The 23,035-nt window shown below is 38.4% G+C and overlaps 1 protein-coding gene across 11 annotated transcripts in view; it reads left to right on the forward strand.

Moving 5' to 3' along the window:
- Positions 1-23,035, forward strand: part of LOC137254429 (aldo-keto reductase family 1 member B1-like) — a 124,255-nt gene that overhangs the window by 95,999 nt on the left and 5,221 nt on the right. Inside the window, exon 1 of one of the 11 annotated variants that reach the window (XM_067792088.1) lies at positions 5,531-5,654. The exons of the other annotated variants lie outside the window; for them this stretch is intronic. The gene's annotated coding sequence lies outside the window, so the exon portion shown is untranslated. Of the gene's footprint in view, positions 1-5,530; positions 5,655-23,035 lie in introns of those variants that run through there. 11 annotated transcript variants of the gene reach the window in all.

The raw sequence follows: 23,035 nt of genomic DNA on the forward strand, positions 1-23,035 counted from the left end.
TGCTTACGTATATAGCATATATTATTATCTGAAAAAATCATAGAGATCGGTGGTATATATATTATATACTTCATATAAACTGTCATTTTTGCCCCTTTTTTACGGCTAGAAGCTTCAAAATTCATCAAATTTCATCAAATAGTTACGTTTACGTCATATATTTTTGAAAGACGTGATTCGTAGTCATAGTTTTTACATGCAGACCACAAAAAACGTGAAGCTTTGCATCCTCACACAGATTACCTACCTATTTTTATACCTTTCATGAAAATGAAATGGTATATTAATTTCGTCACGAAACCGAAAATTGTAAGTCCTTAAAGGAAAATAGATAGACCCACCATTAAGTATACCGAAATAATCAGGTTGAAGAGCTGAGTTGATTTAGCCATGTCCGTCTGTCCGTCTGACCGTCTGTCCGTATGTCCGTCTGTCTGTTTGTATGCAACCTAGTCCCTCAATTTTTGAGATATCTTGATAAAATTTGGTGAGCGGGTGTATTTGGGTGTCCGATTAGACATTTGTCGGAACCGACCGGATCGGACCACTATAGCATATATCCTCCATACAACCGATTTTTCAGAAAGATAGGATTTTTGTAATATCTTACCCAATTTAACAGATTGAAGCTTCAAACTTCACCATATACTTTCGTATATTGCACGTATTGTTGCCTGAAAAAATTGATGAGATCGGTCGTATATATAGTATATATCCCCCACAACCGATTGTTCAGATAAGGAACTTTTCGTAATTACTGCCCTATTTTAAGAGCTAGAGGCTTCAAATTTCAACGAATGCTTACGTATATAGCATATATTGTTATATGAAAAAATCATAAAGATCGGTGGTATATATAGTATATATATGGTGGTATATATAGTATATATATATAGTATATATATATATATTTTCGCAAATTTTTGCCCCATTTTAACAGCTAGAAGCTTCAAATTTCACCGAATACTTACGTATATAGCATATATTGTTGTCTGAAAAAATCATAGAGATCGGTTGTATATATAGTATATATCTCATACAACCGATTGTTCAGTAAGAAACTTTTCGCAATTTCTACCCCATTTTAACAGCTATAAGCTTCAAATTTCACCGATTGCTTACGTATATAGCATATATTGTTGTCTGAAAAAATCATAGAGATCGGTTGTATATATAGTATATATCTCATACAACCGATTGTTCAGATAAGAAACTTTTCGCAATTTCTACCCCATTTTAACAGCTATAAGCTTCAAATTTCACCGACTGCTTACGTATATAGCATATATTGTTGTCTGAAAAAATCATAGAGATCGGTTGTATATATAGTATATATCTCATACAACCGATTGTTCAGGTAAGAAACTTTTCGCAATTTCTACCCCATTTTAACAGCTATAAGCTTCAAATTTCACCGATTGCTTACGTATATAGTATGTATTGTTGTGTCAAAAAATCATAGAGATCGGTGATATATATAATATATATATGATGGTATATATAGTATATATATATTTTTTTTGCGATTTCGGCCTCATTTTAACAGCTATAAACTTCAAATTTCACCAAATGCTTACGTGTATAGCATATATTGATGTCTGAAAAAATCATTGAGATCGGTGGTATACATAGTATATATCTCATACAACCGATTGTTCAGATAAGAAACTTTGCGCAATTTCTGCCCCGTTTTAACAGCTAGAAGCTTCAAATTTCACAAAATGCTTACGTATATAGCATATTGTTGTCTGAAAAAATCATAGAGATCGGTGGTGGCCACCGTGGTGTGATGGTAGCGTGCTCCGCCTATCACACCGTATGCCCTGGGTTCAACTCCCGGGCAAAGCAACATCAAAATTTTAGAAATAAGGTTTTTCAATTAGAAGAAAATTTTTCTAAGCGGGGTCGCCCCTCGGCAGTGTTTGGCAAGCGCTCCGGGTGTATTTCTGCCATGAAAAGCTCTCAGTGAAAACTCATCTGCCTTGCAGATGCCGTTCGGAGTCGGCATAAAACAAGTAGGTCCCGTCCGGTCAATTTGTAGGGAAAATCAAGAGGAGCACGACGCAAATTGGAAGAGAAGCTCGGCCTTAGATCTCTTCGGAGGTTATCGCGCCTTAAATTTATTTATTTATTTTTTTTCATATAAACTGTCATTTTTGCCCCTTTTTTACGGCTAGACGCTTCAAAATTCATCAAATTTCATCAAATAGTTACGTTTACGTCATATATTTTTGAAAGACGTGATTCGTAGTCATAGTTTTTACGTGCAGACCACAAAAAACGTGAAGCTTTGCATCCTCACACAGATTACCTACCTATTTTTATAACTTTCATGAAAATGAAATGGTATATTAATTTCGTCACGAAACCGAAAATTGTAAGTCCTTAAAGGAAAATAGATAGACCCACCATTAAGTATACCGAAATAATCAGGTTGAAGAGCTGAGTTGATTTAGCCATGTCCGTCTGTCCGTCTGTCCGTCTGTCTGTTTGTATGCAAACTAGTCCCTCAATTTTTGAGATATCTTGATAAAATTCGGTGAGCGGGTGTATTTGGGTTTCCGATTAGACATTTGTCGGAACCGACCGGATCGGACCACTATAGCATATATCCTCCATACAACCGATTTTTCAGAAAAAGAGGATTTTTGTAATATCTTACACAATTTAACAGATTTAAGCTTCAAACTTCACCATATACTTTCGTATATTGCACGTATTGTTGCCTGAAAAAATTGATGAGATCGGTCGTATATATAGTATATATCCCCCACAACCGATTGTTCAGATAAGGAACTTTCGTAATTACTGCCCTATTTTAAGAGCTAGAGGCTTCAAATTTCAAAGAATGCTTACGTATATAGCATATATTGTTGTCTGAAAAAATCATAAAGATCGGTGGTATATTTAGTATATATATGGTGGTATATATAGTATATATATATAGTATATATATATATATTTTCGCAAATTTTAGCCCCATTTTAACAGCTAGAAGCTTCAAATTTCACCGAATACTTACGTATATAGCATATATTGTTGTCTGAAAAAATCATAGAGATCGGTTGTATATATAGTATATATCTCATACAACCGATTGTTCAGATAAGAAACTTTTCGTAATTTCTACCCCATTTTAACAGCTATAAGCTTCAAATTTCACCGATTGCTTACGTATATAGCATATATTGTTGTCTGAAAAAATCATAGAGATCGGTTGTATATATAGTATATATCTCATACAACCGATTGTTCAGATAAGAAACTTTTCGCAATTTCTACCCCATTTTAACAACTATAAGCTTCAAATTTCACCGATTGCTTACGTATATAGTATGTATTGTTGTGTCAAAAAATCATAGAGATCGGTGATATATATAATATATATATGATGGTATATATAGTATATATATATAGTATATATATATTTTTTTTTGCGATTTCGGCCCCATTTTAACAACTAGAAGCTTCAAATTTCACCAAATGCTTACGTGTATAGCATATATTGATGTCTGAAAAAATCATTGAGATCGGTGGTATATATAGTATATATCTCATACAACCGATTGTTCAGATAAGAAACTTTGCGCAATTTCTCCCCGTTTTAACAGCTAAAAGCTTCAAATTTCACAAAATGCTTACGTATATAGCATATATTGTTGTCTGAAAAAATCATAGAGATCGGTTGTATATATAGTATATATCTCATACAACCGATTGTTCAGATAAGAAACTTTTCGCAATTTCTACCCCATTTTAACAGCTATAAGCTTCAAATTTCACCGATTGCTTACGTATATAGTATGTATTGTTGTGTCAAAAAATCATAGAGATCGGTGATATATATAATATATATATGATGGTATATATAGTATATATATATAGTATATATATTTTTTTTGCGATTTCGGCCTCATTTTAACAGCTATAAGCTTCAAATTTCACCAAATGCTTACGTGTATAGCATATATTGATGTCTGAAAAAATCATTGAGATCGGTGGTATACATAGTATATATCTCATACAACCGATTGTTCAGATAAGAAACTTTGCGCAATTTCTGCCCCGTTTTAACAGCTAGAAGCTTCAAATTTCACAAAATGCTTACGTATATAGCATATATTGTTGTCTGAAAAAATCATAGAGATCGGTGGTATATAAATTATATACTTCATATAAACTGTCATTTTTGCCCCTTTTTTACGGCTAGAAGCTTAAAAATTCATCAAATTTCATCAAATAGTTACGTTTACTTCATATATTTTTGAAAGACGTGATTCGTAGTCATAGTTTTTACATGCAGACCACAAAAAACGTGAAGCTTTGCATCCTCACACAGATTACCTACCTATTTTTTATTTTATATTTATCTTAAAAATCGTTTAGATATGTTCAAATTTCACCAAATGCTTACGTGTATAGCATATATTGTTGTCTGAAAAAATCATTGAGATCGGTGGTATATATAGTATATAACTTATACAACCGATTGTTCAGATAAGAAACTGTGCACAATTTCTGCCCCTTTTTAACAGCTAGACGCTTCAAATTTCACCATATGCTTACGTATATAGCATATATTGTTGTCTGAAAAAATCAAAGAGATCGGTGGTATATATATTATATACCCCATATAAACTCTAATTTTTGCCCCCTTTTTACAGCTAGAAGCTTCAAAATTCATCAAATTTCATCAAATAGTTACGTTTACGTCATATATTGTTGAAATACGTGATTCGTAGTCATAGTTTTTACACGCAGACCACAAAAAACCTGAAACTTTGCATCCTCACACAAAGTACCTACCTGTTTTTTATTTTATATTTATCTTAAAAATCGTTAAGGTATGTAGATCTGTTCACTATATATTTCTTATCTTATACATCCGATTATTCGGAGATTACGAGCGGGATAAGATTATTGTTCAGCCCCATTCATGAAAGGAATGAAGTCTTCGGCACAGCCGAAAACAGTCCCGTTTTTACTTGTTTATTTTAGTTGTTTTCAAAAAAACATGAAATCGCAAATAATGAGTTAACTTTTGTTGAAACTAACTAATTTATTTATAACATTTAATGGCAAATTTGCCCGAAAATGTTTTTGCATTTGCAGATTTAATCCTCATTTTAGATAAAGTACGTCTTATACTGAACAAAAAAAAAAAAAAGTTACAAAAATATAACATTAAATTTTTTATATTGTCTTTTATGCTAATTTAATTCATTTCTTATTTTATTTTATTATATATTCTTTTATTTCAACTTAGGTTATTATTATTTAATTGCTACTTGACTGAATCGGAAAATTTCACGTTGTATATTAAATGAAAAAAAAACGTCCCAAAAACGTTTTTGATTTTAGGCCAAAACGGCAACCGGCATCATAGCGGCCGTATTTGCATATTAATACGCTAACAAAATTTCCATACAAACAATTGACAGGCGGTTTCGCATAGTTAGCATACGTAAAATCATATAAAAGTGATATGAATCGATTCGTATAGATCAGCCGCAGTGCATAGGCCTATTTTTGTTAACAAATATTACTCTATTTGTTTATAATTAATAGAAAAAGTTTTTTGTAAATCCAACAATCTCTCCAAATATGGATATTTACTTTCTTGCAAAAAAGCGCGCCATTTTTGGACAAATTATGTAAGTCCTCTAAGACACAAACCTACAAAAGTGTACGCGCTACACGGTGAAAGATTACAACATGGATTCCCATTGTTGCCACTTACCTATAATAGCCTCTACCAAAATCCTAAAAAATGTTTCCAAAATAATTTGTAGCGTACCAAAAAATCTTAAATAGAATTAATTTTTGACCGCCCTTCAAAAAACGCGAGTACTCCATAAATAGTGTAAGGAATACTCCTTTAGGAGTATAGGAGTGTTCCAAAACTAATCTGTATTCATACAAAAAATGTGCTCCAATTAACATTGCGATGTCCTAGGAGAGGAGTAGGTGATCTCACTCTCGCTTTGTTTGTGAGTATTCCATAGAGTACATTCGTGAGAGTACTTTCCAAAATACTTTCACTGTATTACTCCATGGAGCACACACAGAGGATTATATGCTAAAGTACCAAAGAGGAATTGTGTCGGAAAGAATTATCGGGGTGAATTTAATTTAAAACAAGTAAGGACGGGACTGTCTTCGGCTGTGCCGAAGACTTCATACCTTTCATGAATGGGGCTGAACAATAATCTTATGCCGTTCGTAATCTCCGAATAATCGGATGTATAAGATAAGAAATGTATATTGAACAGATCTACATACCTAAACGATTTTTAAGATAAATATAAAATAAACAAGTAAGGAAGGCTAAGTTCGGGTGTAACCGAACACTACATACTCAGTTGAGAGCTGTGGAGACAAAGTAAGGAAAATCACCATGTTGTAAAAAGAACCTAGGGTAACCCTAGAATGTGTTTGTATGACATGTGTATCAAATGGAAGTGGGCCATAGTTCTATAGATGGACGCCATTTAGGGATATCGCCATAAAGGTGGACCAGGCCTGACTCTAGAATTTGTTTGTACGATATGGGTATCAAATGAAATGTGTTAATGATAATTTTAAAAGGTAGTGGGCCTAAGTTCTATAGGTGGACGCCTTTTCGAGATATCGCCCTAAAGGTGGACCAGGGGTGACTCTAGAATTTATTTTGTACGATATGGGTATCAAATGAAAGGTATTAATGAGTATTTTAAAAGGGCGTGGGCCTAAGTTCTATAGATGGACGCCTTTTCGAGATATCGCCATAAAGATGGACCAGGGGTGACTCTAGAATTTGTTTGTACGATATGAGTATTAAATGAAAGGTGTTAATGAGTATTTTAAGAGGGCGAGGGCCTTAGTTCTATATGTGGACGCCTTTTCGAGATATCGCCATAAAGGTGGACCAGGGGTGACTCTAGAATTTGTTTGTTCTATATGGGTATCAAATGAAAGGTGTTAATGAGTATTTAAAAGGGAGTGGGCCTTAGTTCTATAGGTGGACGCCTTTTCGGAATATCGTTATAAAAGTGGACCAGGGTTGACTCTAGAATGCTTTTGTACAATATGGGTATCAAAAGAAAGGTGTTAATAAGTGTTTTAAAAGGGAGTGGGCCTTAGTTCTATGGGTGGACGCCTTTTCGGGATATCGCCATAAACGTGGACCAGGGGTGACTCTAGAATGCGTTTGTACAATATGGGTATCAAATGAAAGGTGTTAATGAGTATTTTAAAAGGGCGTGGGCCTTAGTTCTACAGGTGGACGCCTTTTCAAGATATCGCCATAAAGGTGGACCAGGGGTGACTCTAGAATTTGTTTGTACGATATGGGTATCAAATGAAAGGTGTTAATTAGTATTTTAAAAGGGCGTGGGCCTTAGTTCTATAGGTGGACGCCTTTTCAAGATATCGCCATAAAGGTGGACCAGGGGTGACTCTAGAATTTGTTTGTACGATATGGGTATCAAATGAAAGGTGTTAATGAGTATTTTAAAAGGGAGTGGGCCTTAGTTCTATAGGTGGATGCCTTTTCGAGATATCGCCATAAAGGTGGACACGGGGTGACTCTAGAATTTGTTTGTACGATATGGGTATCAAATGAAAGGTGTTAATGAGTATTTTAAAAGGGCGTGGGCCTTAGTTCTATAGGTGGATGCCTTTTCGAGATATCGCCATAAAGGTGGACCAGGGGTGACTCTAGAATTTGTGTGTACGATATGGGTATCAAATGAAAGGTTTTAATGAGTATTTTAAAAGGGCGTGGGCCTTAGTTCTATAGGTGGATGCCTTTTCGAGATATCGCCATAAAGGTGGACCAGGGGTGACTCTAGAATTTGTTTGTACGATATGAGTATCAAATGAAAGGTGTTAATGAGTATTTTAAAAGAGCGTGGGCCTTAGTTCTATAGGTGGACGCCTATTCGAGATATCGCCATAAAGGTGGACCAGGGGTGACTCTAGAATTTGTTTGTACGATATGGGTATCAAATGAAAGGTGTTAATGAGTATTTTAAAAGGGCGTGGGCCTTAGTTCTATAGGTGGACGCCTTTTCAAGATATCGCCATAAAGGTGGACCAGGGGTGACTCTAGAATTTATTTTGTACGATATGGGTATCAAATGAAAGGTATTAATGAGTATTTTAAAAGAGCGTGGGCCTAAGTTCTATAGATGGACGCCTTTTCAAGATATCGCCATAAAGGTGGACCAGGGGTGACTCTAGAATTTGTTTGTACGACATGGGTATCAAATGAAAGGTGTTAATTAGTATTTTAAAAGGGCGTGGGCCTTAGTTCTATAGGTGGACGCCTTTTCAAGATATCGCCATAAATGTGGACCAGGGGTGACTCTAGAATGCGTTTGTACAATATGGGTATCAAATGAAAGGTGCTAATGAGTATTTTAAAAGGGAGTGGGCCTTAGTTCTATGGGTGGACGCCTTTTCGGGATATCGCCATAAACGTGGACCAGGGGTGACTCTAGAATGCGTTTGTACAATATGGGTATCAAATGAAAGGTGCTAATGAGTATTTTAAAAGAGCGTGGGCCTTAGTTCTATAGGTGGACGCCTTTTCGAGATATCGCCATAAAGGTGGACCAGGGGTGACTCTAGAATTTGTTTGTACAATATGGATATCAAATGAAAGGTGTTAATGAGTATTTTAAAAGGGCGTGGGCCTTAGTTCTATAGGTGGACGCCTTTTCAAGATATCGCCATAAAGGTGGACCAGGGGTGACTCTAGAATTTATTTTGTACGATATGGGTATCAAATGAAAGGTATTAATGAGTATTTTAAAAGAGCGTGGGCCTAAGTTCTATAGATGGACGCCTTTTCGAGATATCGCCATAAACGTGGACCAGGGGTGACTCTAGAATGCGTTTGTACAATATGGGTATCAAATGAAAGGTGTTAATGAGTATTTTAAAAGAGCGTGGGCCTTAGTTCTATAGGTGGACGCCTTTTCGAGATATCGCCATAAAGGTGGACCAGGGGTGACTCTAGAATTTGTTTGTACGATATGGGTATCAAATGAAAGGTGTTAATAAGTATTTTAAAAGGGCGTGGGCCTAAGTTCTATAGATGGACGCCTTTTCGAGATATCGCCATAAACGTGGACCAGGGGTGACTCTAGAATGCGTTTGTACAATATGGGTATCAAATGAAAGGTGTTAATGAGTATTTTAAAAGAGCGTGGGCCTTAGTTCTATAGGTGAACGCCTTTTCAAGATATCGCCATAAAGGTGGACCAGGGGTGACTCTAGAATTTGTTTGTACGATATGGGTATCAAACGAAAGGTGTTAATTAGTATTTTAAAAGGGCGTAGGCCTTAGTTCTATAGGTGGACGCCTTTTCAAGATATCGCCATAAAGGTGGACCAGGGGTGACTCTAGAATTTGTTTGTACGATATGAGTATCAAATGAAAGGTGTTAATGAGTATTTTAAAAGGGAGTGGGCCTTAGTTCTATAGGTGGATGCCTTTTCGAGATATCGCCATAAAGGTGGGCCAGGGGTAACTCTAGAATTTTTTTGTACGATATGGGTGTCAAACGAAAGGTGTTAATAAGTGTTTTAAAAGGGAGTGGGCCTTAGTTCTATGGGTGGAAGGAAGCCTTTTCGGTAAAACGCCATGAACGTGGACCAGGGATGACTCTAGAATGCGTTTGTACAATATGGGTATCAAATGAAAGGTGTTAATGAGTATTTTAAAAGACCGTGGGCCTTAGTTCTATAGGTGGACGCCTTTTCGAGATATCGCCATAAAGGTGGACCAGGGGTGACTCTAGAATTTGGTTGTACGATATGGGTATCAAATGAAAGGTGTTAATGAGTATTTTAAAAGGGCGAGGACCTTAGTTCTATAGGTGGACGCCTTTTCGAGATATCGCCATAAACGTGGGCCAGGGGTGACTCTAGAATGTGTTTGTACGATATGGGTATCAAATTAAAGGTATTAATGAGGGTTTTAAAAGGGAGTGGCCCTTAGTTGTATATGTGAAGGCGTTTTCGAGATATCGACCAAAATGTGGACCAGGGTGCTCCAGAACACCATCTGTCGGGTACCGCTAATTTATTTATATATGTAATACCACGAACAGTATTCCTTCCAAGATTCCAATGGCTTTTGATTTCGCCCTGCAAAACTTTTTCATTTTCTTCTACTTAATATAGTAGGTGTCACATCCATTTTACCAAGTTTTTTCTAAAGTTATATTTTGCGTCAATAGACCAATACAATTACCATGTTTCATCCCTTTTTTCGTATTTGGTATATAATTATGGCATTTTTTTCATTTTTCGTAATTTTCGATATCGAAAAAGTGGGCGTGGTCATAGTCGGATTTCGGCCATTTTTTACACCAATACAAAGTGAGTTCAGATAAGTACGTGAACTGAGTTTAGTAAAGATATATCGATTTTTGCTCAAGTTATCGTGTTAACGGCCGAGCGGAAGGACAGACGGTCGACTGTGTATAAAAACTGGGCGTGGCTTCAACCGATTTCGCCCTTTTTCACAGAAAACAGTTATCATCCTAGGAGCTAAGCCTCTACCAAATTTCACAAGGATTGATAAATTTTTGTTCGACTTATGGCATTAAAAGTATCCTAGACAAATTAAATGAGAAAGGGCGGATCCACGCCCATTTTAAAATTTTCTTTTATTTTTGTATTTTGTTGCAACATATCATTACTGGGGTTGAATGTTGACATAATTTACTTATATACTGTAAAGATATTAACTTTTCTTTTAAAATTTGAATTAAAAAAAATTTTTTTTTAAAAAGTGGGCGTGGTCGTTCTCCGATTTTGCTAATTTTTATTAAGCAGACATATAGTAATAAGAGTAACGTTCCTGCCAAATTTCATCATGATATCTTCAACGACTGCCAAATTACAGCTTACAAAACTTCTAAATTACCTTTTAAAAGTGGGCGGTGCTACGCCCATTGTCCAAAATTTTACTAGTTTTCTATTCTGCGTCATAAGTTCAACTCACCTACAAAGTTTCATCGCTTTATCCGTATTTGGTAATGAATTATCGCACTTTTTCGATTTTTCGAAATTTTCGATATCGAAAAAGTGGGCGTTGTTATTGTCCGATATCGTTCATTTTAAATAGCGATCTGAGATGAGTGCCCAGGAACCTACATACCAAATTTCATCAAGATACCTCAAAATTTACTCAAGTTATCGTGTTAAGGGACAGACGGACGGACGGACGGACGGACGGACATGGCTCAATCGAATTTTTTTTCGATACTGATGATTTTGATATATGGAAGTCTATATCTATCTCGATTCCTTTATACCTGTACAACCAACCGTTATCCAATCAAAGTTAATATACTCTGTGAGCTCTGCTCAACTGAGTATAAAAATAGTTAGGTACTTTGTGTGAGGATGCAAAGTTTCAGGTTTTTTGTGGTCTGCGTGTAAAAACTATGACTACGAATCACGTATTTCAACAATATATGACGTAAACGTAACTATTTGATGAAATTTTATGAATTTTGAAGCTTCTAGACGTAAAAAAGGGGCAAAAAAATACAGTTTATATGGGGTATATAATATATGTACCACCGATCTCTATGATTTTTTCAGACAACAATATATGATATATACGTAAGCATTTGGTGAAATTTGAAGCTTCTAGCCGTTAAAATGGGGCAGAAATTGCGCAAAGTTTCTTATCTGAACAATCGATGGTATGAGATATATACTATATATACCACCGATCTCAATGATTTTTTCAGACAACAATATATACTATACACGTAAGCATTTGGTGAAATTTGAAGCTTCTAGCTGTTAAAATGGGGAAGAAATTGCGCAAAGTTTCTTATCTGAACAATCGGTTGTATGAGATTATATATACCACCGGTCTCTATGATTTTTTCAAACAACAATATATCCTATACACGTAAACATTTGGTGAAATTTGAACATATCTAAACGATTTTTAAGATAAATATAAAATAAAAAATAGGTAGGTACTTTGTGTGAGGATGCAAAGTTTCAGGTTTTTTGTGGTCTGCGTGTAAAAACTACGACTACGAATCACGTTTTTCGAAAATATATGACGTAAACGTAACTATTTGATGAATTTTGAAGCTTCTATCCGTAAAAAAGGGCAAAAATGGCAGTTTATATGAAGTATATAACGATCTCTATGATTTTTTCAGACAACAATATATGCTATATACGTAAGCATTTGGTGAAATTTGAAGCTTCTAGCTGTTAAAACGGGGCAGAAATTGCGCAAAGTTTCTTATCTGAACAATACTAGCTGGTGTCATTGTTTATGTTGATTAATAATTTTTATAAAATATTTAATGTACTTATTTTACGTATTGTATTTAAATGTTGCATATCTATTAATCACTTAATTTATTTTTCTTCCATTTTGATTGCTCCCTTAGTCATCCAATAATATTCATTTTACAGTTTTGTAGCTGCGTTATATCATGAACTTATGATAATTTTACCGCTTTTCATTTAAAAAAAAAAAAATTATGATAATTTTACCGCTTTGCATTTCCATTTTATCATACAATTATGATAGTAGGTTAGGTTAGGTTGGGTGGTAGCTTCCCTGATAGAGGAAGCTCACTTGGACAACATGACGGTCCGTTGTGATACCACATATAATAAACTAAACTAACGGTGACGTAGATATAACTACTTAGAGAATCGTTGGGTAGCAACGATAAAGTTCCGAATGATCCCGATCTCAACCTTGGATAGCTCCTCGGGAGATCCAAGTGAGTCACGACCGAAATACTTTCGCCTAGTTCTGGCAAAAGCTGGGCAGTCAAGCATAAAGTGATTTGGTGATTCCACCTCATCATCCTCCATACAGCTGCAGCAGGATGGAGTTTCCAATATATTGAGACGTACCGCATGGATACCCATGGGACAGTGCCCTGTCAAAACCCCAATGACCATTGATAGGTGAGCCTTAGTGAACCCAATTATTTCAGCAGACCTCCTGCCATCCACTTTCGGCCAGAAAGATCTTGATATCCTACAAGACGTAGTGTCCGCCCAACGTTTGCTGAGCTGACTCGAGGCCCAGCTATGGAAGAGCAATCCACAGGTGGCTAGCGGAATCCCGAAATCCCTACAGCCATCTTCATCCGGTTCAGTTGTACCGATTCGGGCTAAGAGATCCGCTTGACAGTTACCCGGAATATCACTATGGCCCGGGACCCAGATAATCTTAATTGTAAAATAATTCGATGCAATCGCAAGTGTGGTCAGGCACTCCCAGACCACCCTCGATCGCACTGTAGTTGAGCTCAAGGCCTTTATAGCCGCTTGGCTATCAGAGTAGATGTTAAATTCCCTAACCGTAGTAGCGCTGGATAGCATTTCATCCACCGCATCCTTAATCGCAGCAACTTTCGCTTGGAATACACTGCAGTGATCAGCCAACTTAAACTTGCGGCTTACATTTAGCTCTTGACAAAAGACCCCCCCGCCAACCTTTCCGTCCAACTTCGACCCATCCGTGAACAAGTTAACCGGTCCCATGCCCCAGATAATTCCTCTTCTCCACTCCTCCCTCGGGGGAATGACTGGGGTGAAGGTTGTATAGGGAGCGGCCACCGGCATGCAATAGTCCGTCCTGTCCGGGATAAAGTCGAAACTAGTAAGAAGGCTAGAGTGTCCGAAATCAGAAAGCATATAACCCATATCACGAAGCCTGACCAACGACCGGGCCGCGGCTGCCTTTCCCGCAATATCTACTGGATGTATATTCAGCATGACATTCAGTGCCAAGGTAGGTGTTGTTCTCATAGCGCCACTGATACCGATAAGCGCCGTCCGTTGCACTGACACTAGCATTTTGGAGGTGCTCGCCGTGTCCAGTGCTTTCCACCAGACCAGCACCCCATATAGCAGAATCGGTTTGACCACCATCTCATAAAGCCAGTGTACTACTCCTGGCGAGAGCCCCCATCTCTTTCCGATAGCCCCCCTGCAGCAGTACAAGGCAACCGCGGCCTTCCTGGCCCTAACTTCCACATTGGGCCTCCAGGACAGCTTCTTGTCCAGAACAATTCCCAAATATTTAATCCTGTCAGTAAGTACCAACGGTACCCCTCCAATCGAAGGAGTTCTGAAGTCGGGTATCTTATATCTCCTTGTAAAAAGAACCAATTCTGTTTTTCCCGGGTTGACCGCCACTCCACATGATTCAGCCCACCTAGCCACAGTATCCAGGTATTCCTGCAGAACATCGCGCAGGGTGCCCAGAAATTTGCACCTGACTAGGATAGCGAGGTCATCTGCATAGGCAACCACCCGACAGCCATTGGCTTCCAGCTCCACTAGAAGCTCGTTGACTACCACAACCCAGAGCAGAGGAGATAGGACACCTCCCTGTGGCGTGCCCCTGCACACCTTCCTCCTTATTATGGCTCCTCCCCACTCCGCTGCGACAATTCTGCCGCATAGAAGTTTGCTAATAAATTCAACCAGAGCCGCTTCGACTCCTAAACCCACCAGAGCTCTTTCGATTGCCCCCGGTAGAACATTGTTAAAAGCCCCCTCGATGTCTAGAAAGGCACCCAGAGCATACCCTTTATGTTCTAGAGACCCCTCTCTTTGCTTTACAATCGAATGGAGAGCCGTTTCCTTCGATCTGCCTTTGCAGTACGCATGCTGTGAAGCCGACAGTAACCCCCTAGGTATCCTTTCTCGTAGGTACAGGTCAATCAGCCGCTCAAACGTCTTAAGAAGAAACGACGAGAGACTGATTGGCCTGAAATCCTTAGGCGACACATGAGAGCCCCTGCCGGCCTTCGGAATGAAGATGACCCTAACCGTGTGCCACGACTTAGGGATATAGTTAAGCCTGAGGCAGTTAGTGTAGATGATGGCCAACCAGCGGCAGGAAATCCCTAAAGACCTTTGAAGTTGCGCAGGAATGATGCCATCCGGACCGGGTGACTTATAGGGCTTGAACGAATTTATAGCCCAGGATATTTGACTTTCCCGTAGTGGGATGGCAGGCATTTCTGCATGGCCAGCAACCGCCGACCACGCAAGCGAAGATCCCTGCGCAACTGGGACATCGGGAAAATGATTGTCCAGTAAAAGTCTCAGGGACTCCTCGCTACTCATCGACCAGTCCCCACCAATATCTCTCAGATACCCCCGAGGGGCGGGATTCCTAGAGAGTATTTTTCTAAGCCTCGCGGATTCATTGCAGCCCTCTACGTTTTCGCAGAAGCTTCGCCATGAATCTCGCTTGGCTAACCTTATTTCATATTTATAAATCCCCAGACTCACCTTATAGAGCTCCCAGTCCGAGGGTAGTTTACTCCTCCTGGCTCTATTAAAGAGCCGCCTACTGGACGCTCTTAGGTCGTCAAGGGAATCAGACCACCAGGGCGGCTTGCCCTTCCCCCTGTAAGTTTTCAGTGGGCAGGACTGTTGAAAGGCGCTATTGCTTGCCAAGGTGAAGTTTTCCACCAGACCGTCTATTTCAGATTCGGACAGGTCCGAACCAACGATAGGCGCCTCAGGCAATAGCTCTCCCAACTTCCTACAATACAAGTCCCAGTTGGTACTTTTAGGGTTCCTAAAAGATATTTTACCGGGACGTTCTTCATTCACCGAGAACTGAATATATCGGTGATCAGAGAAAGAGTGCTCGTTGAGAACCCTCCATCCAGATATCCGATCTTCCAGTTCTCTGCTAACCAGGGTGAGGTCCAGGACCTCCTCCCTTACCGCAGTAATAAAAGTCGGGTCATTCCCCCTATTACATATACAAAGTCCCTCATCTACAATAAAAGTAAATAAAGACTCACCTCTGGTGTTCGTATCCGAGCTCCCCCATATGCTATGGTGTGCATTAGCATCGGCACCTATGATTACGCCAACACCTCTCCGCCTTGCTTCAGCGGTGATTTCGCCCAGTATCACAGGCGGTGGTCCCGTTACGTCCCCATGGGGCATATACGCTGAGACCACCCACAATTCGTTACTGCCTCGCTCGAGGCAGACCGTGGTTACGTCAGCATTGCTGAAATTAGAGAGAATAAAAGCTTTAAATTCCTTTCTAATAAGCACACAGGATCTAGGCCTACCTGCCTCCCCATGCACCAAGGTGTTGAATTTTCCCGTCCTTAATCCAGAAATTTTTCAGCCGTTACTACTCAGCCACGGCTCCTGGACAAGGACAATATCCACTCCGCCTTTCTCAAGACAGAGCAACAAGTTTGCGGAAGCCGCCTTAGAATGCTGAAGATGGATTTGACGGATTTCCATCAACACCACTCTTCTTCTTCTGCACCCCATCCTTGGCGGCTTCGCCCTCGGAGACTAGGAGATCCTCCTCCTCCCCCAACAGACGACTTACACTGATGACGGAACCCGCCATCGATGATTCGCCCTCGGAGGCCAGGAGCTCCTCCTCGGCCCTATCAGCCAGACGACTAGCACTGATGACAGATCCCGCTATTGACGGGACGTCAACAGTGCTTTCGCTGTCCAAATTAGCGGAGTCAGCATCCACAACCATGGGTACTGGCTCCCCTGCGGACGCCTCCACTTCCCGAACAGTCTCTGTGGGAGAGGAACCATCTCCCCTGGAATCGGCGTGGTAGATTTTGAGAACCACACGCTCGAGGCCATAGGAGATAACCCCCCTCGTGTCAGAGAGAGGACCGGTGGACTCTGCGTTTAGCAGAATCAGCACTTGCCGACGTGGCCCAACAGCCTCCTCTACTCTGAGGACCCTCCAGTTATGCGTCGGAAGGTTCGGGTTGCAGTAACGCATTAATTCGAGTATTTTCTCCGGCTGAGATGGCCCGGCAGGCAACCACACCCGAGCCCTCGGTCGAAGGGGGAGATCCCTCCGTTCCACGGCCTCGAGTCTGGCCCCCCTCCAGACCTCCCCTACCAAAGAAATTATTTTCTTAAAGATACAGGCCGACCGCTCGTCAGCACAAGTAATCAGTCTAAAACCATGATACCACCCCGAGTATTCGAAGCATGGCCGCGTACCTGGGCTCTCCATAACAGCGGTCATATAGGCCGCTGATATGGCGCTGGCGACCCACGGCCACTCCTCTCGGGAGATGGCACCATCCTCCCTACTCCTATCCAGGACCCCGAGGGTGATGGAGCCTGCACGTTTAGCGATTTCGCTAAACGAAATTGCGTCCCCACCTCCTCGGGCCCTTTTTGTCGGTTAGGCATTCCGCTCATCCGACCTTTGCCGCTTCATAGCCCCCAAACCCTGCTGCTCACCCGCATCGTTCGACACCGGTGTGTGGTCGTCGCAAGCTACGACGCTCCTGGTCCACTCCAGCGTCCGGGAATGCTTCTCAGACATCTGAGCTGCATCCCTTCCGCCGTAGCGCTCCAAGATCTTCTCAGCTAGGCGCCGATCATCCAGAGCTTTCCTTCGCGGCGTCGATCGCCTACCTTTCCCGGCAGGCTTCGACCCCAGGGCTCTCGTTGGGAAAGCTCCTCGCGACAGGGCTTCCTTACTAGTACTGGGCTGGTCCGTCGCATTCGCCGGACCTCTGCCTTTCCCTGTCACAGCCCCATATGGGCCTGCATTGGGTGTCGGTTTCGACACCCCTCCACTACCCGAACTACCCGTACCTACGGGGTTTGAAACCAAACCCCTGCGCTGATCCGTCTGATCAGCCCTTTTGACCCGCCGGGAGCTTTCCCGGCTGGCGGCGACCTGCTTCGGAGCACTCTCGGCACCTGTCGCGTCCCTCGCACCATGACAACTTTCGCCGTCACTCCTACCCTCCTTTTTATTCGTCTTCGTGTCCATTCTAAGAAGCCCCCCCTCAAGGCCGCTATCCGGAGCCGATTGTGTAGTCGCCCTTCAACGGTCCCGTGGTTATCTATGCTGCGCAGGGAGGCCACGCGAGGGTTGACGCATTACCTTATGAGTAATGCGTTCAGAGCCAGACCGGACGCAAAGCGGGAAAATCTTCAACCGCACCTACACCACCAACTTAACGGCGACGGAGCCGGAACGTACCTTGAGGCCCGCCACGATTTTAACGGGACGTGGGCAGGTGCAGCATTAGCCTACCAGCCATTTCGATAGGGTTTCACCCCGACCTACTAAGGTGGCAGAATACTGCACCTACCAGCCCAAAGTCATCAATTCCTATCCATAGTCAAAATCAAGTCCCTAACAATCCGGTTCGTCACCGTTGAGTACCGATCTTGACCCTTAACAGGGTCCTCCCTCCCCTGAGCTCGGCACAATGACTCAGGGGTGCGGGTTTTATCGAGTTGTCCTCTCTAGATCCGCCATTATCAGTAGAAGCAGGGGCACCTCGTGCAGGACGTGACAACCAATCACGTGTGACAATTCGTCACTATGGCCGGTCTAAGACTGATACCAGTCCCTGATCCAGAGCCTGGAACCACGTATGATATCCAAGCCAAGTATCTTAACCCCCAATTATGATAGTAGCTTTAGAGTAAATTTGATTTTAATATTTCACATAATTAAATTTTCTATTTTCTTAATTTTGTTAGTCAACCACTAATATTCATTTTACAGTTATGTTGCTCCCTTATATCATGATTTTACCGCTTATTTCTCCATTATATCATACGATTATGATATTAGCAAAGTAATTTTGATTTTAATCTTTCACATAATTACAAAAATTTTTTTATTAATAAACGAAAGTTATTCTTTCTAATATTTCACTATACTATAGTATGTATACATAAAACCAGTGCGCGGTTGCATTTTATCAGAGTTGCCATAGTAAAATTTTATTATCAGTTATTTGTATGCAATATTTTACTTTTGGCAACTCTGTTCGATCGTCATGGTGTCGTGATCAAAACGAGCAATGATCGGCTGATGGTGGTTCGCAAACGCATTGCAAAGGAGTATTGTTAGAGTACTCCAACATGAAGAAAATGGAACACGTATTCCAACAATTTTTGTAGGGCGGCCCATTTTTTGTGGTAAATTTCACTTACACGTAAATACATAACTCTTTATTTAACAGATTCTTTGTTTTTTATTTTAGTTGTTTTCAAAAAAACATGAAATCGCAAATAATGAGTTAACTTTTGTTGAAACTAACTATTTTATTTATAACAATTAATGGAAAATTAGCCCGAAATATTTTTGCATTTGCAGATTTAATCCTCATTTTAGATAAAGTACGTCTTATACTGAACAAAAAAAAAAGTTACAAAAATATAACATAAAATTTTTTATATTGCCTTTTATGCTAATTTATTTTAGTTCTTATTTTATTTTATTATATATTCTCTTATTTCAAATTGGTTTATTAATATTTAAATGCAACTTGAATCAATCGGAAAATTTCACGTTGTATATTAAACGAAGCAAAAAACGTCCCAATAACATTTTCGATTTTAGGTCAAAACGGCAACCGGCATCATAGCGGCCGTATTGCATAGGCAGTATATTACCCACTATCTATATATTAATACGCTAACAAAATTTCCATACAAACAATTGACAGCCGGTTTCGCATAGTTAGCATACGTAAAATCATATAAAAGTGATATGAATCAATTCGTATAGATCAGCCGCAGTGCATAGGCCTATTTTTATTAACAAATATTACTCTATTTGTTTATAATTAATAGAAAAAGTTTTTTAAATCCAACATTATCTCCAAATATGGATATTTACTTTCTTGCACAAAAGCGCGCCATCTTTGGACAAATTATGTAAGTGCTCTAACACACAAGCCTACATAAGCGTACGCGCTACACGGTGAAAGATTAAAACATGGTTTCCCATTGTTGCCACTTCCCTTTAATAGCCTCTACCAAAATCCTAAATAATTGTTCCAAAAAAATTTGTAGTGTACCAAAAAATCTTAAATAGAATTAATTTCTGACCTGCCCATTTTTTGTGGCAAATTTTACTTACACGTAAATGCATAAGTCTTTATTTAACAGATTCTTTGTTTTTTGTTTTAGTTGTTTACAAAAAAACATGAAATCGCAAATAATGAGTTAACTTTTGTTGAAACTAACCAATTTATTTATAACAATTAATGTCAAATTTGCCCGAAAATGTTTTTGCATTTGCAGATTTAATCCTCATTTTAGATAAAGTAAGTCTTATACTGAACAAAAAAAAAAGTTACAAAAATATAACATTACATTTTTTATATTGCCTTTTATGCTAATTTATTTTAGTTCTTATTTTATTTTATTATATATTCTCTTATTTCAAATTGGTTTATTGATATTTAATTGCAACTTGAATCAATCGGAAAATTTCACGTTGTATATTAAACGAAGCAAAAAACGTCCCAATAACATTTTTGATTTTAGGTCAAAACGGCAATCGGCATCATAGCGGCCGTATTGCATAGGCAGTATATTACCCACTATCTATATATTAATACGCTAACAAAATTTCCATACAAACAATTGACAGGCGGTTTCGCATAGTTAGCATACGTAAAAGCATATAAAAGTGATATGAATCGATTCGTATAGATCAGCCGCAGTGCATAGGCCTATTTTTGTTAACAAATATTACTCTATTTCTTTATAATTAATAGAAAAAGTTTTTTGTAAATCCAACAATCTCTCCAAATATGGAAAAATTTTTTGTAAATCCAACAATCTCTCCAAATATGGATATTTACTTTCTTGCACAAAAGCGCACCATCTTTGGACAAATTATATAAGTGCTCTAAGACACAAACCTACATAAGCGTACGCTCTACACGGTGAAAGATTAAAACATGGTTTCCCATTGTTGCCACTTACCTATAATAGCCTCTACCAATATCCTAAAAAAATGTTCCAAAATAATTTGTAGCGTACCAAAAAATCTTAAATAGAAATAATTTTTGACCGGCCCATTTTTTGTGGCAAATTGCACTTACACGAAAATACATAACTCTTTATTTAACAGATTCTTTGTTTTTTATTTTAGTTGTTTTCAAAAAAACATGAAATCGCAAATAATGAGTTAACTTTTGTTGAAACTAACTAATTTATTTATAACAATTTGGCGCAGTTAGAGAATTCATCTTACGACCCATATGACATTTTAGTTTATCGATAATAAATTTGATGATAATCGATTAATTTTAGAAAGTAATAGATTTTAGACAGTGGCGGTAACAGATATGTATTTATACAAAATTAAACGGGTGGAGTGAAATAGGCTAATTACTTTAGCAAATTTCTTCGTTTTTAACTAAAAGTTCCTGTTATTTGAACTATGACAATATTTGAAATATGACAATATTGAAGTAAATGGGCGATAAATGTATATGGGTGATATAGGCCTACTGGGGAACCGAGCTCCCAAAAATAACTTCGGTAGCGCGCCAACGGGGACCTCACGGGAGGTGTGGAAAACCCTATTTTTCAATACAATTTCAAGTAATTTCACTATAATTCTATGTCAATTTCATTCGATTTTACATAATTTTTATATTTTTGTTTAAGGAGCTCCATACCAAAACGTTATAATTACATGTGAAAAGTTTCTAGAAAATTTAAGAAAATACAATCAGAAAGTACAAAGTCTTAGATCAAAGAAAAAGTTAAGTAAGTTAGGTAAGTTAGACCAGTTTGCTATATTTCCAACACTTGATGCATAGACTGAGTTGAAAAAAATACACGTTGGTCGAATTTCGACCACAGGTGATACTAGTATTTATTATTAGGCTAGCTTTGTTTGATTATATGCCCATTAATCGGATGCTTAGATCCCATAATCTTAATTTGTTTATGTCGCTTAAAATTATGAAATCAATTTTATTTTAGTAAATATGTTTGCGTGAATAATTTCAATGTTTTTTTTTTTGTCAAGTAATTTCACCTTAATTCTATGTCAATTTCTTTTGATTTTATATACTTTTTATATTTTTGTTTAAGGAGCTCCATACTAAAACGTTATAATTACATTTGAAAAATTTGTAGAAAATTTAAAAAATACAATAAAAATTACAACGTCTTAATGAAAAATTTAAGTAAGTTAGACCAGTTTGCTATATTTCCACTCACTGCTTAACTATTAACGCATTATTGCACTACCCCCAACACTGGGTGCATAGACTGAGTTGAAAAAAATACAAATTGGTAAAATTTCGACCACAGGCGATACTAGTCTTGATTATAACGGTATAATATTTATTTCTTTAAAAACAATCTGGGAGTAATGTTGAAAAGACTAAGAAGTACACAGTAACATTCAGCGTGCGAGATCACTGCTATATATATTTAAAATTGTATTTATTATTTATTTAATTTTTTAAATATTAATATTCACATTGAAAATTTATAAACACTGAAAAGAAAATTTTCTTTTTGAAATAATATTCAAAATAAAGTAATTCAAAAATAATTTACAAAAATATAGTGTATTGAAATAAAGTAGATAACCCTATAACTGCTATTCTAACTACCGTTTGCATTGTGCTTCTTTTTATCTGTTCACATTTTGTTACGAATATTATTGAGAGGGAGGGAGCATCTTCCGCAGTTTAAAAACAAATAAGCGTCGATGCACGGCCAGAACAGATACAGCGTTACCATTGTAAATTTTACCAAGTAGCGCAACTAACAGCTGATCGGTGAAAATTCGCACATTCACACGCACAGTTCTCGACTCAGTTTCAAAAGAAAATTTAGATTATTTAATTCAAATTTTAAAGTGAGATAATCCTTACAAATTTATGTATACAGAATATATATGGCGTTTTTGTTGTTATTGAATCAATAGTTTTATTTATTATTAAAGCTTTTATAATTTTTTTTTTAACTTTGAAAAAACTCCGAACACCATTCCTTCATTATATGACATTCGACTGCCTAGTCCACTGCCTTCCACTCTATTCGCAACATAACCTCTACTTAAGCTGCCAAACTATATAGCAGGGATGCACTTTAACGTTAAGCTAATCGTTTATCCAAAAATTTCCACCGTTTCCGTTGAAACACTTCGAAATATTATCGATAAAGAAATTATCAAGATAAATTGTATCTCGATTTTAGCCGAAACAAAAAGCTTTCG

This window comes from Eurosta solidaginis, chromosome 5 (genome assembly GCF_040869045.1).
Source record: "Eurosta solidaginis isolate ZX-2024a chromosome 5, ASM4086904v1, whole genome shotgun sequence".
NCBI classification, from domain to species: domain Eukaryota; kingdom Metazoa; phylum Arthropoda; class Insecta; order Diptera; family Tephritidae; genus Eurosta; species Eurosta solidaginis.